Source organism: Ictidomys tridecemlineatus, chromosome 4 (assembly GCF_052094955.1).
Source record: "Ictidomys tridecemlineatus isolate mIctTri1 chromosome 4, mIctTri1.hap1, whole genome shotgun sequence".
NCBI classification, from domain to species: Eukaryota; Metazoa; Chordata; class Mammalia; order Rodentia; family Sciuridae; genus Ictidomys; species Ictidomys tridecemlineatus.
In genome coordinates, this window is record NC_135480.1 from 149,369,985 (window position 1) to 149,387,915 (window position 17,931).

Here is a 17,931-nt window from a genome sequence, read left to right on the forward strand (position 1 = left end):
TTTTGTTTTGTCAATTTTTTTCAATTGTTTCTTTTGTTTCAATTTCGTCGATTTCAGCTCTGAAATCATCTTTTGGTGTTGATTTGTTCTTCTTTTTCTAGGGGTTTTATATGTCATGATAGGTCATTTGTTGACTTTTTCTTCTTTTAAGGAATGAATTCCATGCAATGAACTTTCCTCTTAGTATTGTCGTCATAGTGTTCCAGAAACTTTGATATGTTGTATCAGTGCTCTCATTTACCTCTAAGAATTTTTTAATCTCCTCTTTGATGTCTTTTGCAACCCATTGTTCATTCAATAGCATATTATTTGTTCTCTAGGTATTGGAGTAGCTTTTATTTTTTATTTTATCATTGATTTCTAATTTCATTCCATTATGATCTGATAGAATACAGGGTAGTATCTCTACTTTCTTGTATTTGCTAAGAGTTGTTTTGTGGCATAATATATGGTCTATTTTAGAGAAGGATCCATGTGTTGCTGAGAAGAATGTGTATGCACACATTGATGGATGAAATATTCTATATATGTCAGTTAAGTCTAAGCTATTGATGGTATTATTGAGTTCTATAGTTTCTTTGTTTAGCTTTTGTTTGAAAGATCTATCCAGTGGTGAAAGAGATGTGTTAAACTCATCCAGAATTATTGTGTTGTGGTCTATTTGACTCTTAAACTTGAGTTTGTTTGATGAATGTAGATGCTCCATTGTTTGGGGCATATATATTTATAATTGTTATGTCTTGTTGATGTAATGTTTCCCTTAAGCAGTATGAAATGTCCTTCTTTATTCCTTTTAATTAACTTTGGATTGAAGTCTACTTTATTTGACATGAGGATGGAAACACCTGTTTGTTTCTGCAGTCCATGTAAATGGTATGTTTTTTCCCCCAACTTTTCAACTTTAGTCTGTAGATGTCTTTTCCTATGAGATGAGTCTCTTGAAGGCAGAATATTGTTGGGGCTATTTTTTTTTTTTTTTTTTAGATCCAGTCTTCCAGTCTATGTCTTTTGATTGGTGAGTTTAAGCCATTAACATTCAGGATCATTATTGATGCATGATTTGTATTCCCAGTCATATTTGTTTATTTTTGGTATTTAACTTGATTAGTATTTCCTTTAGTGTAATACCTCCCTTTGCTGATTTTCATTGTTGTTTTTCGTTTCCTCCTCATGGAATATTTTGCCAACGATATTCTGTAGTTCAGGCTTTCTAGTTGTAAATTCTTTTAACTTTTGTTTATCATTGAAATTTTTAATTTCATCATCAAATCTAAACCTTAATTTTGCTGGCTATAAGATTCTTGATTGGCATCCATTTTCTTTCAGAGTTTGGTATATGTTGTTCCAGGATCTTCTAGCATTCAGGATATAGGTTGAAAAATCTGCAGATATCCTTATTGGTTTTCCCCTATATTAATCTGATTCCTTTCTCTTGTAGCTTTTAAAATTCTCTCCTTATTCTGTATGCTAGGCATTTTCATTATAATGTGCCTTGGTGTAGATCTGTTGTGATTTTGTGCATTTGGTGTCCTGTAAGCCTCTTGTATTTGATTTTCCAATTAATTCTTCATATTTGGAAAAATTTTCTGATATTTCATTGAATGGATTGTTCATTTCTTGATTTGGAACTCTATGCCTTCCTCTATCCAAATAACTCTTAAATTTGGTCTTTTTATGTCATCCCATAATTCTTGAATGTTCTGTTCATGGTTTCTTACCACCTTCATTGTGTGGTCCACATTCTTTTCAAGATTGTATATTTTGTATTCATTGTCTGAGGTCCTGTCTTCCAAGTGATATAATCTATTGGGATGCTTTCTATTGAGCTTTTAATTTGGTTTATTGTTTCTTTCATTTCAAGGATTTCTGTGGTTTTTTTCAGAAACTCTTATTATTGAAGAAATATATTGTTTCCTGTATTTGCTTATGTAGCTCTTTATCAAAATGATCTTTTGCTGCCTGATTTGCTCTCTTATATCATCCTGTAATTCATAGAACATTTTAATTATATATATCCTGAACTCCTTCTCTGTCATTTCTTTTGTTGTGCTGGCCATGGATTCTAATAATGTAATATCTTGCTTTGTTGGGGGCACTTTCTTCCCTTGTTTTTTCATGTTGTTTGTATATCTTCCCTTCTAGAACTGTAGATCCAAGGCATTAAAGTTTTACCCTATAGGCTTATAGTGTTCCTGCAGGTTTCTAATATCTCTCCTTTAAGAGGGAGAACACTGTGAACAGATCCCAATACAAACAATATACAACCTTAAACCAAATAGCTGTTATTAAGATGCTTATGGTTTTGTCACAAAATACAGAAATGGTAAGTTCAATTGTTATCTACAATATAAATAGTAGGTTTGCAAAAGGGACTACAGTTTCTGATGGTGGACAAAGAACTGGGGGTGAGATGTAGGATGAGATGTTGAGGGGCTAGGAGGTGAGGATATAGAGTTATTAGATCTTAGAAATTATGAAAGAAGAATCTAAAGAAGTTGGTTAGTAGCAGGAGAGAAAAAATGATTTGGGGGAGGCACGTAAGTGGGAAGATAGTAGAGTACAAAACAAGCAAATATAAATATTAAGAAAAGCAAAATACGTAAAAATAGGAGGAAAAAGAATATACAATACCACTATTATACTATTCAGACATTTCAGTGCTCTGTACCTTAATCCATGTAAAGTACTTGATTTCACAAATGTTGGGAATGTGAGGGCAAGAGAAGAGAGAGGAAAAAAAAATCTCGAAAGATACAAGGATTGTTTTTGTATCTTTCTAGCTTCCCTTCTCATCCAATAGGTGGGGTTGTCTGTTGTTTGCTGGCATCTCCATCCTCAGGATGATGAAGTTTATTAGGGTGGGAGGATTGGTCTAAGGATCTCCTTTAGGGCCTACTCCTGTGATGTGGACAGCTGGTCTTATCTCCTTATATTGTCTGTACACCTTGCAATTCCTGGTTTCTAATTTAGTCTTTAAACTGTATCTCACTCATGCCCTCCCTTTCTACTTCCCAATCAAGACCTTCTCTCCAGAGGTCTTATGGGCTGTGCTCTGGGGGCTGCACTCCTGTCACGGACAGCTATTTTATTTTGGGCAGTTCAGAGCTGGGTTTTGTGACCTGGTTTTGCAAACTATGTTCTGTTTGAGTAGCAGCAGGCACTGTGCCAGGTTAACGGCTGCCAGGGAAGGGGAGAGTTGGGGACTTTTGGTACCTTGATATTGCTTCTAAGCCCCAGCTGGTGTTTCTCGTGATGGGCAAAAGTGCAACATCTGCAGTTGAGGGGCGAGATAAAGAATGTCCACGCGCTTCTGCCCTTTTCAATGTTTTATTTACTCAAATCACTTAATACAATTTCATTCTACAGGTTCTTAATCAAGGAATGACAATCCTTAATGCTGGGCATTGCAATAAACAATAAACTCAAAGCAAACAATTCTAAGTGTGCAAACATACTTAATCATGACAGACCAATTACAGACATTCCATCTGCATGCTAAGCTTAAGTGCTAGATTTAAAGACTTAAGTCCTAGATCTTAAGTCCAGCAGATGCACACTCACTCAGACCACAGCGACCAGGTTAGAAACCAATAGAGGATTCTCCTGTGGTGAGTTGATGGCTGGCTGAGGAGACGGTCATAGGGAGAAGTCCTTTTCTCACCAGAGTCAAGAGGCTGCTGTAGAGTTTGAGAGTGGTAAGGATGACACAGAGGATCAGGCAGATGAGAAGAGTTGGGATGTCAGTCCAGGTCCTCATCAGGCTCTCAGGCTTGTGTACATCAGTTTCAGCTGGCTGAATGTTCACTTGTTCAATTATTTATACAAAATTTGGAAGCTTCTGCTTGCCCTTTGGGTCCCTATCAGCTGTTACCAGGTTTCTTAGTGACATCTTACTTGTGAAAGAGGACATATGGTCTGGTGGTTTCTGCCCTGATACCCTTCTGGCTCTTATCAGGGTTATGAAAAATGACATGTCACTTCACCCAGACTCTTGTCATGGTTGTGGAAAATGACTTGCTTTTATCAGACTATGCCTGATTGACATATCAGAGGGCTCTATGGCTTGCCTGGTGAAACTACAGGTTTATTTTAAGATGGAGTCTTAAAATGGAGTTGCTTAGGCTAAGGCCTAAGGCCATCCTTACAGTGTTCCAAGCTAGTTTAGTTTGCCCTAACTAAAGATGACAACAAAGGTGTCCCAAGATAAAGGTGGCTGCTTTCAGAAATGGGATGTTGAAATGGGAAGTGAATCTAAGATGCTGACAGTATTGTAACTTTATTGACTCTCTAAATATGATTAAAGACTGGCTAAAATCTCATCCCCCAGATGTTCCTTCTAAGGCCATTTGGTTCTCTGCCAAACATTGGGTAATAAAAAGAGTTTGCAGGCTCTCTGAACAGTAGAGAAAAGACTGCAGCAGTTCAGGGGAGAAATCAAAACAAAATCACAAGGTAAGACTGAAACCCAAATTGTGGGAGAATTTATCCAGGTTTTGCAAAGAAAGATCTTAGAAGCCATGAAAGAACTGTTGTTTATTTTGGCAAAGTAATTATTAGACTGATTTGTTGTTATTATTATTGCTAATAGAAGTAAAAGTTGATAATAATTGCTATTAACTTATAATTCCATTTTGCTTTCTTCTGGATTATCTGTAAAATTATTAATAAATTACCTAAAAAGATTAGTCTTTATAGAATTTCTGAGCAACCTAAATGTTTATCTCTTTATCATTACTGTTTGGCTTATAATATCCATAGCCAGAATGTAACTATTTCCCCCTATGCATTTATAGAGGAAAGAATTTTGAGGCAAACTTTTACTTAGGGGATGAAATAGTCCAGGCTGAAAGTCAGGAAAGAGATGAGAAATGGGAGCTGCCACTTCTGATCAAGGGTTATAGAAACAGCTTGCAACTAACTTCTTGGAAGATGCATGATTTTCAATTGTGAAAAGTTCAGCTTTGTCAAAGAATTAAACTATTATAGGGAAATATGGCATTACGAAAGGAAAAGTATATATCTGGAAATATTTATGCCAGAAAATCTGACATCAAGAGGTTTTTTTTTTTTAATGTGAGTGTGACTGCCAAAATCAAAATTAATGTATCGTTTATTCAACAACTTGAGATTTTGGCAAACATGTGGAAATCAAGAGTGCCAAAATTTCCCTTCTTTATATTCCAATTTGTAGAAGGGATATTTACAAATATTAAAACCAAAAACTTAACTCCTTAAATAATGAAAAGAAAGCTTAATGTTCAACAGCAATACAAAAAGATTCTTGGTTCAAAGCCATCAGGAAATTACGATAGAACCTCTAACCTCTGTTTTCCCTCCAGATTCTCTGGGGCTGACATCTGAATACAAAAGAAATTTGTTTTTCAGTGCTCAGGAACAGAACCTATGCCTCTAGCATGCTGGGAAAGCACTACCATTGAGTGCAAAGAGGCCATAACCTTAGAGGAGAAGAGAAGTTCATTAAGAGAGGATAAAGTGGGAGCCAGAAATTTTCTCTTTAATAAGACATTATTCTACATATCCATTCAGATATGAATTATTTTTCTTTTTTTTTAAACTTTGTTTGTATATTTTTATGTGATGCTGAGGGATCAAACCCAGTGCCTCACATGTGCGAGGCAAGCACTCTGTCACTAAGCTACAACCCCAGCCCCTGAATCATTTGTCTTATGGAAGAAAAATTAAGAAGCTGAAGATTGTCACGAAATTACATCAGAAGGAATGTAACTTTTCCTATGGTTGAAACTTTATAAAAGACTAGCATGACTTATTGCTCATGAAAACCTAATACTAGTATTAATAATTTACCAATATGAAGCAATTACACTGACTATTGATTATGTGTTATTGAACAGGATTGCTAAAGAATGTAGATAAGCAGTACATAATGTATGTGTAGCCAGGCCTGGGGGTACACACCTGTAATCCCAGAAAGAATAAAGTCTAGGAGTCCTAAGTAAGTCAAAGAAAACTGCTGTTTTGTTTCTTTTTTAATAACACCTCAAAAGAGAAAAGACTTCAGTAGAAAAAGTTAGGCTATGTGATAATGGCTTTGGCTTTCACTTGGTATTCTGGGAATAATCACTTCTCTTGGAGTAGATTTTTTATGGTGTGTGTATTGCTTGTGCTCATGGAAACATTACTTGTGTTCATGGGAGACACAAGTAATGTTTTTGTACAAGCTCATAACTCTCAACAAACTAAAATCTTATTTAGGCTCATTTTTAGAGAATTAGAAGGTCAATTCCTATCTTGTGTACCTCAGAAGCCAGAACTGAAGATTCACCCTCTTTGTTTATTGTCAGAAATGTGTGATGGCTGTTGGAAAGAATTAAATTTTGAGGAGAACAAAATAAAGAACAACTTGTTTTTCACAAACACTAAAACTATCAAGTTTGTCAATTTTAAAATAAATAAAATAAAATATAAAAAGGACTGGGGGTGTAACTCAGTGGTAGATCACCCCTGGGTTCAATACACACACACACACACACACACACACACACACACACACACACAAACATAATGTCACTTGTTGCTTACTTAACAAAAAGTTCAAAGGGGGGCTGTCCCAGAGTTGACATATAGAATCAAGAACATCATTAAGGACCTAGGCTCTTCCCATGCTTTTTGCTCTGCCATCCTCAGGGCTCATGAGCATTATGTTCTCCCAAGGGCCAAAAAGCACTTACTCCTCACATGCCTCTTATTTCAAGAAGAAAACATTTCCCAAAAGTCCCAGGCTGACCTCCCCTTCTGTCTCATTGACCAGATCTAGGTCACATGTCTACTATTACACCCTTTGTTGGTAAGTAGAAATAAAATTTCTATGAATTGCATGTGTTTCACATATCTATATTTCTTCTTTGGGGAAAGAAAAGAGTAATTTATAGCTCAAAAACAACATTAATACTCAAAAACAACATTAATTAATACTCTCAGCACCATCTAACTCCTGCAGAATTCCAACTTTTTTTATTTTTCAAAGACTTCTTGCCCACCCTTGAAGAGCACAGTTGAACTCTTTTTAAAGTTACTCTTAGATCTATGCTATGTGGGAGGCTGAGTCAGCTGGATAGTCACAAGTTCGAGGCCATCCTTGGCAACTTAGTGAGACCCTGTCTCAAAATAAAAAATTAAAAGGGCTGGGAATGTACATCAGTGATAAATTACTCTCCTAGATTCAATTACCAGTACTGGGGGAGTGGACTAAAGGCTGTTTTCTATCCAGAAAAACTGAAAATTAATGAGATTAAAGGGGATATTTGAGGTATTTTTAAGACTAAAGCAGAAAACAGCCTTTAATCAAGCATATCAGAAGTATTTAGTGCTAAGGAAAAAGGAATGTGTTTATTTCATGTCTGACCATTTCAAACACAGATGTTGAAACTCCTTTAATTATTTTTAAAAGTAGTTTTAAATTATTTAACTCTTTTAAGATTCAATGTAATTCTTCTTATTTAATTCTGTCAATGAATCTCATTGACCACCACACTTGAATCAATATATTTTAGATTTTAGATAGTCTCTCTTTCTCTTAACTTAAAAATACTGCAAAGTTTAATGACATAGAATATAGACATAGAAAATTAAACAAAATTGCACAAATTGTGTAGCTTAATGAATTATCACAAATTGGACATACCAATGTCATCATATGAAGAAATTAGAAGAGTCCAGAACCCCAGAAGCCTCCTCATGCCCCCTTCTAATAATAAGGATAACCATTATTATGCTTTCCTATATTACATAATCACACACTGCATAACCACATTTCAATCAATGATGGATCACATATAAAGAGTGGTCCCCTAAGATAATATCCCCAGTGATGTTGTAGCCTCCTTGGTTTGTGTAAGTACACTCTAGGATGTTCCCACATTGAGGAAATCACCTAATGATTCATTTCTCAGAATATATTTCCATTCTTAGGCAATGCATGGTATTACATTTGCCCATAGGTTTTGAACTACACATAAATGAGTTCATACATTATACACCCTTTGGTATCCTGCCTCTTTCACTCAACATTATATTTCTGAGATACATATGTGTGGTTGCACATAACCGTAGCTTTTAAATCTTATACCTGTAAATGTATATATCACAATTTGGGTTATTTCCTAAGTAAAGATAGAGGACTACAACTGCTAGAAACATTCCATTGCATTTTTTTAATATTTATTTTTTAGTTGTAATTGAACACAATATCTCTATTTTATTTATTTATTTATGTGGTGTTTAGGATGGAACCCAGGGCCTCTCACGTGTGAGGCGAGCGCTCTACCACTGAGCCACAACCCCAGCCCCTACTGCATTTCTTTTGGTGAACATTTTTATGCCTTTCTGTTGTATAAGAATTTCATATATCTCAATCCTTGCCAATACTTGATAGCTTTTTCAGTCTCATAGGATTTTGATAGGATGCATGCATTTTCTGGATTTTTGTTGTTGTTGTTATTGAAGTTGTTTGCTTTGTGGTGCTGAGATGGAACGCAGGGTCTTTCACATGCTAGGCAAGCAATCTATCACTGAGCCACATCCCTGGCCATTGTATTTTCTTTACCTAACCCAGAAATACATCTGTTAGTCTGGGACAACCTGTATGTTTTTCCAGACTTAACTAGCTAGAAAAAAAGATCTTCTATAGGATTATAATTTTGGAGCTGAGGGACTCCTTTGTTGTGTTCCAATTGCAGGGCGAAATTAATTAGGGTAGAAAACATTAATAAAAGAAACCATTATATTATTTTTCTGTTTCAAAAGAAAATGGTCTGGAATACTGGGAAACTTTTTAAAATATTCTACTACAGTTAAAAAAAAAGTATTCACCTTCCAACTTCCTATCAAAAACAGAGTTTTTATAGACTTTTGAATAGGATGTACTTAAAAATTGAACTAGGTTACTGTTGAATCATTATGAACTAATAATAATTTACCTTAATGAATTTTTTATATTATAACATTGTTCAAAAAGCATATAATTAGACAATTACTTGCTTTGTTTAATTTATCACAAGCATTTCATAAACCAGACCATAAAGGGGTTGTACATTTGATACCCAAATGCTAAAGGCTGATTGGTTGACTGACTGGTTAGTTTAGCTGGTTAGTTTTTTGTGTGTTTGTTCAATTTTTATCTTCTGGTTGGGGGCCAGGAGCCTGAGAATAAAATGTTCAGTGCACTTTTGAAACCTATCTTTAGTCTTTACAACGTAACTAGCAAATGCTCTGCTAAACAGCAGTTGTTCTCCATTATTGAAGAGAAAACTTACAATTTTTAAAAATATATATATTTTTAAATGGAGTTGGTACATTTATCTTCTACCAATGCAAAGTTGTGCCATTGCAACTGGTACTTTAAGCTTCCTTCTTCTGGACCTAAACTGTAGAGATTAGAATCCTTCTTTCCTCATTTCCATAAATACCTGCCTTGTTCTTTCAGAAACTCTTCTTGTTATTCCTTGTTATTTTCTATTGTTGGCTTCAAATGAATTCACTGGCTCACAGGATATATTTCAAGTATTTATTGGAATCTCTGTGTACCAGGAATGAAAGTAAGGAACAACTTTCACTGACTCTAAATATATATATCCATGATATACAACACAATTTTTTTTTCTTAATGTTTTATGTTTGAAAAATATGCATACTCAAATCAGCCTGCTGCTCTACAAGTGAATAAATTTAAATGGACATATTGCAGAATCAAGTGTAGTAGCTCTTGCCCATAATCTCAGAGACTCTGGAGGCTAAGGCGCAGGATGATCAGAAGTTTGAGGCCAGCCTGGCAACTTAAGGAGATCTTGTCTCAAAATAAAAAATAAAAAGGGCTGGAGATGTAGCTTAATAGCAGAGTGGGTTCAATCCCCAGTACTGCAAAAATATAGATAGATAGACAGTTAGACAGACAGACATATATATCTGTGGGTAATTAGGCAAGATCCAGAAATAATTCTTCATACATACATGCATATAAACACAATACTATCTTTCCATGAATAAACAGAAGTGATAGAATTTCATATATTAGCATTCTGTACCCTTCCCTTGCAGGTTTAGGGTATAAACTTTTTTAGAAAGAAAATCATATAAAAGTCTAAAGCACTGAAATAAAGCAAAACAAATCAGATTTATCCCTAGTTTTATGAACTGATTTATAACCTAGTGACTCAGGTGTACCCACACAGTGTGACTTGGCACTTGCTTTTCCCCTGTGAATTTCTTAGCAAAGCCTTTGTATGTGGTTAGATTTCCCCTACCTTTTCTTCCTCTGCCACCTTCTACAGAATGCTGTGTCAACATATTTTCTGTGACTCAGTTTGAGTCACATTTTCAAAAACTCTTTCTTACTCAAGCCTCATGCTTTCTTACTAACTAAAAGGAAACAAATCAAGGCTGTATCCCATTATTTCCATCCAAAAAAGTGTGCAGTTTCTCTTCTAGAGAGGAGACATTGCACTAACAATGTATTAAAAGAGTTATTAAGTTTTACACATGAAACATGAGGACAGCACCAAAAAGTTCTCTGATAAACTGAAACTACTTTTCCTCACACTTTTTCTATGTTGCTGTTTAATGTTTTAAAGAAACAACAGCAGGGTAGAGAAAACTAGCAGTCACACTAGTGCTCTGTGAGTTGGAAGGCCCAAGATCTGGTCCTGGCTCCCCCAAGTACCCACTCACTAGCTCTGAGCATCACTTTCCTCATCTGTAAAATAAGGAGTTTGAGGCCATCTCTGCAGTTTTTCATTTTTTTGTGTGTATGTATATTTGTTTGAGGGGGGTACCATGGATTGAACTTATGGACACTCAACCACTGAGCCACATCCCCAGCCCTACTTTGTATTTTATTTAGAGACAGGATCTCACTGAGTTGCCTAGGGCCTCACCATTGCTGAAGCTGGCTTTGAACTTGAGATCCTCCTGGCTCAGTCTCCTGAGCCGCTGGAATTACAGGTATGTGCCACCACATCAGGTCGATGCAGTTTTTAATAGTGCTCAATGGACCACAGAGATGCTTCATTGGTTCTGCAAATATCTGTAGTTAATTTCACAGGTTCTGGGATTACTGTAAGCCTGCACGCATACATTCATAGCACTATCAAAATTGTTTTTACTCATCTCAATAGACTAATTCATTATTCTTTTTGTTATTGTTATTTGATACATGCATACATTGTATAATCATGAATGAGGTCTAACACATCTACATCCTCAAACATTTATCATTTTTTAAATTTTTTATTCTAATTTGTTATATGTGACAGCAGAATGAATTACAATTCATATTACACATAGAGAGCACAATTTTTCATATCTCTGGGTGTATACAAAGTATGTTCACACCATTTGTGTCTTCATTCATGTACTTAGGGTAATGATGTCCATCTGATTCTACCATATTTTTTACCCCCTTCCCCCTCCCTTCCCCTCCCTCCCCTTGTTTCTATCTAGATTTCGTTTAATCTTCCCATGCTCCCCCTCCCAACTCCACTATGAATCAGACTCCTTATATCAGAGAAAACATTCGGTATTTATTTTTTGGAAATTGGCTAATTTCACTTAGCATATATTCTCCAACTCTATCCATTTACCTGCAAATGCCATAATTTTATTCTCTTTCATTGCTGAGTAATATTCCATTGTGTAAATATACTTCATTTTCTTTATCCAATTTTTAGGTCTGGAATCGACTGAAAGACATCTAGATTGATTCCACAGTTTAGCCATTGTGAATTGTGCTGCAATAAACATTGATGTAGCTATGTCCCTGCAGTATGCTATGCTTAAGTACTTTGGGTAGAGACTGAAGAGTAGGATAGCTGGGTCAAATGGTGGTTCCATTCCCAGTTAGTTTTCCAAGAAATCTCCATACTCTTTCCATATTGGCTGTACCAATTTGCAGCCCCACCAGCAGTGTATGATTGTGCCTTTTTCCCCACATCCTCACCAACATTTATTGTTGTCTGTATTCTCAATACTGTCATTCTGACTGGAATAAGATGAAATCTTAGAGTAGTTTTGATTTGCATTTCTCTAATTGCTAGAGATATTGAACATTTTTTCATGTATTTGTTTATTGATTGTATATCACCTTCTGAGAAGCGTCTGTTCAGTTCCTTGGCCCATTTATTGATTGGGTTATTTATTTATTTATTTATTTATTTTTGGTTTTTAGCTTTTTGAGTTCTTTATATACCCTAGAGATTAGTCCTGTATCTGATGTGCAAGTGATAAATATTTGCTCCCAAGTTGTAGGCTCTCTATTCACCTCATTGATTGTTTCTTTTGATGAGAAACAGCTTTTTAGTTTGAATCCATCCCATTTATTAATTCTTGATTTTAATGCTTCCACTATAAGAGTCTTATTCAGGACATAGGGGCCTAATCTAATATAATAGATATTTGGGCCTACTTTTTTTTATATTAGATGCAGGGTCTCTGGTTTAATTTCTAGGTCCTTGATCTGCTTTGAGTTGAGTTTTATGCATGGTGAGAGATAGGGGTTTAATTTTATTTTGTTGCACATGGATTTCCAGTTTTCCCAGCACCATTTGTTGAAGAAGCTATCTCTTCTCCAGTGTGTGTTTTTGGTGCATTTGGCTAATATAAGATAATTGTAATTATGTGGATTAGTCTGTGAGTCCACTATTCTGTACCATTGGTCTACCGGTCTATTTTGGTGCCACTACCAAGACATTTTTGTTACTATTGCTCTGTGGTATAGTTTAAGTTCTGGTATAGTGATGCCACCTGCTTCACTCTTCTTACCAAGGATTGTTTTAGCTATTCAGAGTCTCTAATATTTCCAGATGAATTACACGACTGCTTTTTCTATTTCTATGAGGAATGTCATTGGAATTTTGATTGAAATTGCATTAAATATATACATATATAAAATATTTCATCCTACAATGAGAGAAAACACTTTCTTCTCAGCAGCACATGGATCCTTCTCTAAAACAGACCATATATGCTTCTGGTAGTATGGTCCTTTTGACAATATTAATTCTGCCTACCCAAGAACAAGGTAGATCTTCCCATCTTCTAAGTTCTTCTTTAATTTCTTTTGTTAGCATTATGTAGTTTTCATTGTAAAGGTGTTTCACCTATTTCATTAGGTTGATTCCCAAGTATTTTGGGTTTTTGTTGAGGCTATTGTAAAAGAGGTGGTTTTCCTAGTTTCTGCTTCAGAGGATTTGTCACTGACATACAGAAATACCTTTGATTTATGGGTGTTGATTTTGTATCCTGCTGCTTCACTGAATTCATTTATTAGTTCTAGAAGTTTTCTTGTGCAATTTTTTGGGTCTTCTAGGTATAGAATCATATCATTGGCAAACAGTGCTAATTTGAGTTCTTCTTTTTCTTCTGTATCCCTTTAATTTCTTTACAAAATTGCTGTGGCCATTGTTTCAAGAACTATGTTAAATAAAAGTGGTGAAAGAGGGCATCCCTGACTTGTTCCAGTTTTTAGAGGGAATGCTTTCATTTTCTCCATTTAGAATGATGTTGGCCTGGGGCTTAGCATAGATAGCTTTTATAATGTTGAGATATGTCGAGGTTATTCCTAGTTTTTCTAGTGTTTTGAACATGAAGTGGTGCTGTATTTTATCGAATTTTTTTTCATCTATTGAGATGATCATATGGTTTTTATTTTTAAGTCTATTGATGTGATGAATTACATTTTTTGATTTCCATATGTTCAACCACCTTGCATCCTTGGGATGAACCACACTTGATCATGGTGCACTCTCTTTTTGATGTTTTTGTATTTGATTTGCCAGAATTGAATTGAGAATTTTTGCATCTATGTTCATTAGATATTGGTCTGAAGTGTTCTCTCTTTGATGTGTCTTTGTCTGGTTTTGGAATCAGGGTGACATTGGCCTCACAGAATGAGTTTGGAAGTGCTCTCTCTTTTTTGATTTCCTGAAATAAATTGCAGAGTATTGATATTAGTTTTTCTTTGAAGGTCTTGTAGAACTTAGCTGTGTATACATTCAGTCCTGGTCTTTTCTTTATTGGTAGGCTTCTGATGGCATCTGCTATTTCATCACTTGAAATTGATCTGTTTAAATTGTGTATATCATCCTGATTCAATTTGGGGAAATCATATGACTCTACAAATTTGTTAATGCCTTTGATATTTTCCAATTTATTGGAGTACAAGTTTTCAAAATAATTTCTAATCATCTTCTGTATTTTATAGTGTCTACTTGATATTTCCTTTTTCACCATGTATGTTAGAAATTGAAGTTTTCTCTCTCCTCTTCATTAGCACGGGGAAGGATTTTCTACTTTTATTTTATTTTTTTCAAAGAATCAACTTTTGTTTTGTCAATTTTTCAACTGTTTCTTTTGTTTTAATTTCATTGATTTCAGCTCTAATTTTAATTATTTCCTGTCTTCTACTGCTTTTGGTGTTGATTTGTTCTTCTTTTTCTAGGGCTTTCGTATGTAATGATAGGTCATTTATTTTGTTTACTTTTTCTTCTTTTAAGGAATGAATTCTCTGCAATGAACTTTGCTCTTAGTATTGCCCATAGGGTCCCAGAGATTTTGATCCATTGTATCCTTGTTCTCATTCACCTCTAAGAATTTTTAAATTTCCTCCTTGATGTCTTTTACAACCAATTGTTTGATTCGGTAGCATATTATTTAGTCTTCAGGTGTTGGAGTGGCTTTTATTTTTATTTTATCATTAATTTCTAATTCCATGCCATTATAAATGCAGGATAGTACCTCTATTTTTTTACATTTGCTAAGATTTGCTTTGTGGCATAACATATGATCTGTTTTAGAGAAGGATCCATGTGCTGCTGAGAAGAAAGTTTTTTTCATACAATCTATCCAGTGGTGAAAGAGGTGTGTTAAAGTCACCCAGAATTATTGTGTTGTGGTCTATTTGCCTCTTGAACCTGAGAAGAGTTTGTTTGATGAATGTAGAAATTTACTATTATTATGTCTTGTTGATGAATGGTTCCCTTAAACAGTATGAAATATCCTTCTTAATCGCTTTTGATTAACTTTGGCTTGAAGTCTACTTTATTTGATATGAGGATGGAAACCACTGCTTGATTTCACAGTCCATGTGAGTGGTATGATTTTTTCCAACCTTTCACCTTCAGTCTGTGGATTTTTTTTCCTATTAGATGAGTCTTTTGGAGACAGCATATTGTTGTGTCTTTTATTTTTTTAATCCAAACTTATAGTCTATGTCTTTTTGGTGTGTTTAGGCTGTTAACATTCAGGGTTATTATTGAGACAAAATTTGTATTCCCAGCCACTTTTGTTTAGTTTTAGTACTTGACTAGGTTTCTCCTTTGATTAGTTTTTCCTTTAGTGTAATACCTTCCTTTGCTGATTTTCATTGTTAGTTTTCAATTCCTCTTCATAGAATATTTTGCCAAGGATGTTCTGTAGTGCAGGTTTTCTAGTTGTAAATTCTTTTAACTTTTGTTTATCATGAAAGATTTTTTATTTCATCATCAAATCTAAAGCTTAATTTTGCTGGATATAAGATTCTTGATTGGCGTCCATTTTCTTTCAGAGCTTAGTATCTGTTGTTCCAGGATCTTCTAGCTTTCAGAGTCTGGGTTGAAAAGTCTGCACAGAATCTAATTGGTTTCCTACTATATGTAATCTGATTGCTTTCTCTTGTGGCTTTTAAAATTCTCCCCCTATTCTCTATGTTAGTCATGTTCATTATGATTTGCCTGTGTGGATCTGTTGTGATTTTGTACATTTGGCATCCTATAAGCCTTTTGAATTTGGTTTTTCCAATTGATTTGTCATGTTTGGAATTTTTCTTTTTTTTCTTTTTTTAAATTTTTTTAAAATTTTTATTGTTGATTGTTCAAAACATTACATAGTTCTTGATATATCATATTTCACACTTTGATTCAAGTGGGTTATGAACTCCCATTTTTACCCCGTATACAGATTGCAGCATCACATTGGTTACACATCCACTGTTTTACATATTGCCATACTAGTGTCTGTTATATTCTGCTGCCTTTCCTATATTCTACTATCCCCTTCTTTAATATAAGGAGAGTAACTAAGAACAGAGTTGGGAGGAAGAGCATGAGAAGAAGATTAACATTAAACAGGGACGAGAGGTGGGAGGGAAAGGGAGAGAGAAGGGAAATTGCATGGAAATGGAAGGAGACCCTCATGGTTAGACAAAATTACATACAAGAGGAAGTGAGGGGAAAGGGGAAAAAAACAAGGTGGAATTTTTCTGATATTATTTCATTGAATATATTGCTCATTCCTTTGATTTGGAACTCTGTTCCCTCCTCTATCGCAATAACTCTTAAATTTGGTCTTTTTTTGCCATCCCATATTTCTTGAATGCTCTACTTGTGGTTTCTTATCATTTTCACTGTGTTGTCTACATTCTTTTCAAGATTACACATTTTGTCTTCATTATCTGAGGTCCTGACTTCTAAGTGGCCTAATCTATTGATGAGGTTTTCAATTGAACTTTTAATTTGATTTATCATTTCTTTCATTTTTAAGGATTTCTGTTTGTTTGTTTTTAGAACTTCTATCTCACTATTGAAGTAATCTTTTGCTTCCAGTATTTGTTTATGTAGTTCTTTGTTGAAATGACCATTTGCTGTCTGTATTTTCTATCTTATATCACCCTCTAATTTAGAGAACACCTTAATCATGTACATCTAGAACTCCTTCTCTGAAATTTCTTCTGCTGTGCTGGCCATAGATTCTAATAATGTGGTATCTTGATTTGTTTGAGGTACTTTCTTCCCTTGTATTTTCATATTGCTTGTGTATCTTTCCTTCTAGCTCTGTGGATCCAAGTCATTAGTGTTTTTACCCAATAGGCTTATAGTGCCCCTATAGGGATCCAATACCTCTCCTTTGAGGTTACAGATAATGTTATCAGATCCCACTATAAACAGTATACACCCTAAAAACAAACATTTGCTAATAAGATGTTTACAGTTTGTTCACAATGTACAGAAAGGTGAGTTCAATTATTATCTACAATATACTTAGTAGGTTTGTAAAAAGGTTTACAGTTTCTGATGGTGGACAAAGAACCAGGGGTGAGAAGTAGGATGATATGCTGAGGAGGTAGGGAGTGAGGATATTGAGTTGGTATATCTTAGGAAGTGTGAAGAAGAAATGTAAAGAGGAAAATTATGGCAGGAGAAGGGAGAGGAATTAATTTTGGGTAGACAAGTAAGTGAGAAGATAGTAGAGTGCATAAAACACATATATATTAAGAAAGATAAAATATATTAAGATTGTAGAAATTGGTGGGATAAAAGAAAAAAAAGGAATATACAACACAACTTTAATATACTATTCAGACATCCCAGTCCTCAAAATACTAATTCCTGCAAAGTACTTGGTTTCACATATGTTGGGGATGCGAAGATGGAAGAATAGAGGGGGAGAGGGGGTAAAAAAAGAAAAAAAATTTGAAGGAAGAAACAGGATTGTTTTGGTTGGCAATTCCTGTCTTTCCTGCTTCCCTTCTCATCCAATAGGTGAGGTTGTCTGTTGTTAGCTGGTATCTCTGCCCTCAGGGTGGTGAAGTTAACCAGGGTGTCACTATGGGGGGGGTGTTAGAAACTAGTACCTGGCTAGCCGAAGTTCCAAAACTGGGAGTTGTCCCCCACTGAAGATGGTGATGAAGGTGACCCAAGATGGAGGTGTGTGCTTTCAGCAGTGGGCTGTCTCATTGTTTGTGGGGAACTGAGCAGTGGCATTGGAGATGAGCTTGTGCAGTGTGTGGCTGTTGGCTGACTTCAGAGCCTGTGTGAAGTTCTCGGGTGCAGGCAGGCTACTGGGCATAGTATTTCCACTTCTGCAGTGACGGGGGAGCCCCACGTTGGTAGATGGGGGTCCACATGGAATTGGTGTCAGTCATTT

The 17,931-nt window shown here is 35.3% G+C and overlaps 1 protein-coding gene across 8 annotated transcripts in view; it reads left to right on the forward strand.

The window, feature by feature from the left end:
- The window catches only part of Il33 (interleukin 33), a 168,478-nt gene that overhangs the window by 122,012 nt on the left and 28,535 nt on the right, over positions 1-17,931 (forward strand). The window contains exon 1 of one of the 8 annotated variants that reach the window (XM_078047618.1): positions 4,365-4,452. The exons of 5 other annotated variants lie outside the window; for them this stretch is intronic. The gene's annotated coding sequence lies outside the window, so the exon portion shown is untranslated. Of the gene's footprint in view, positions 1-4,364; positions 4,453-17,931 lie in introns of those variants that run through there. 2 more of the 8 variants (XM_078047617.1, XM_021728183.3) reach the window with 2 other exon arrangements.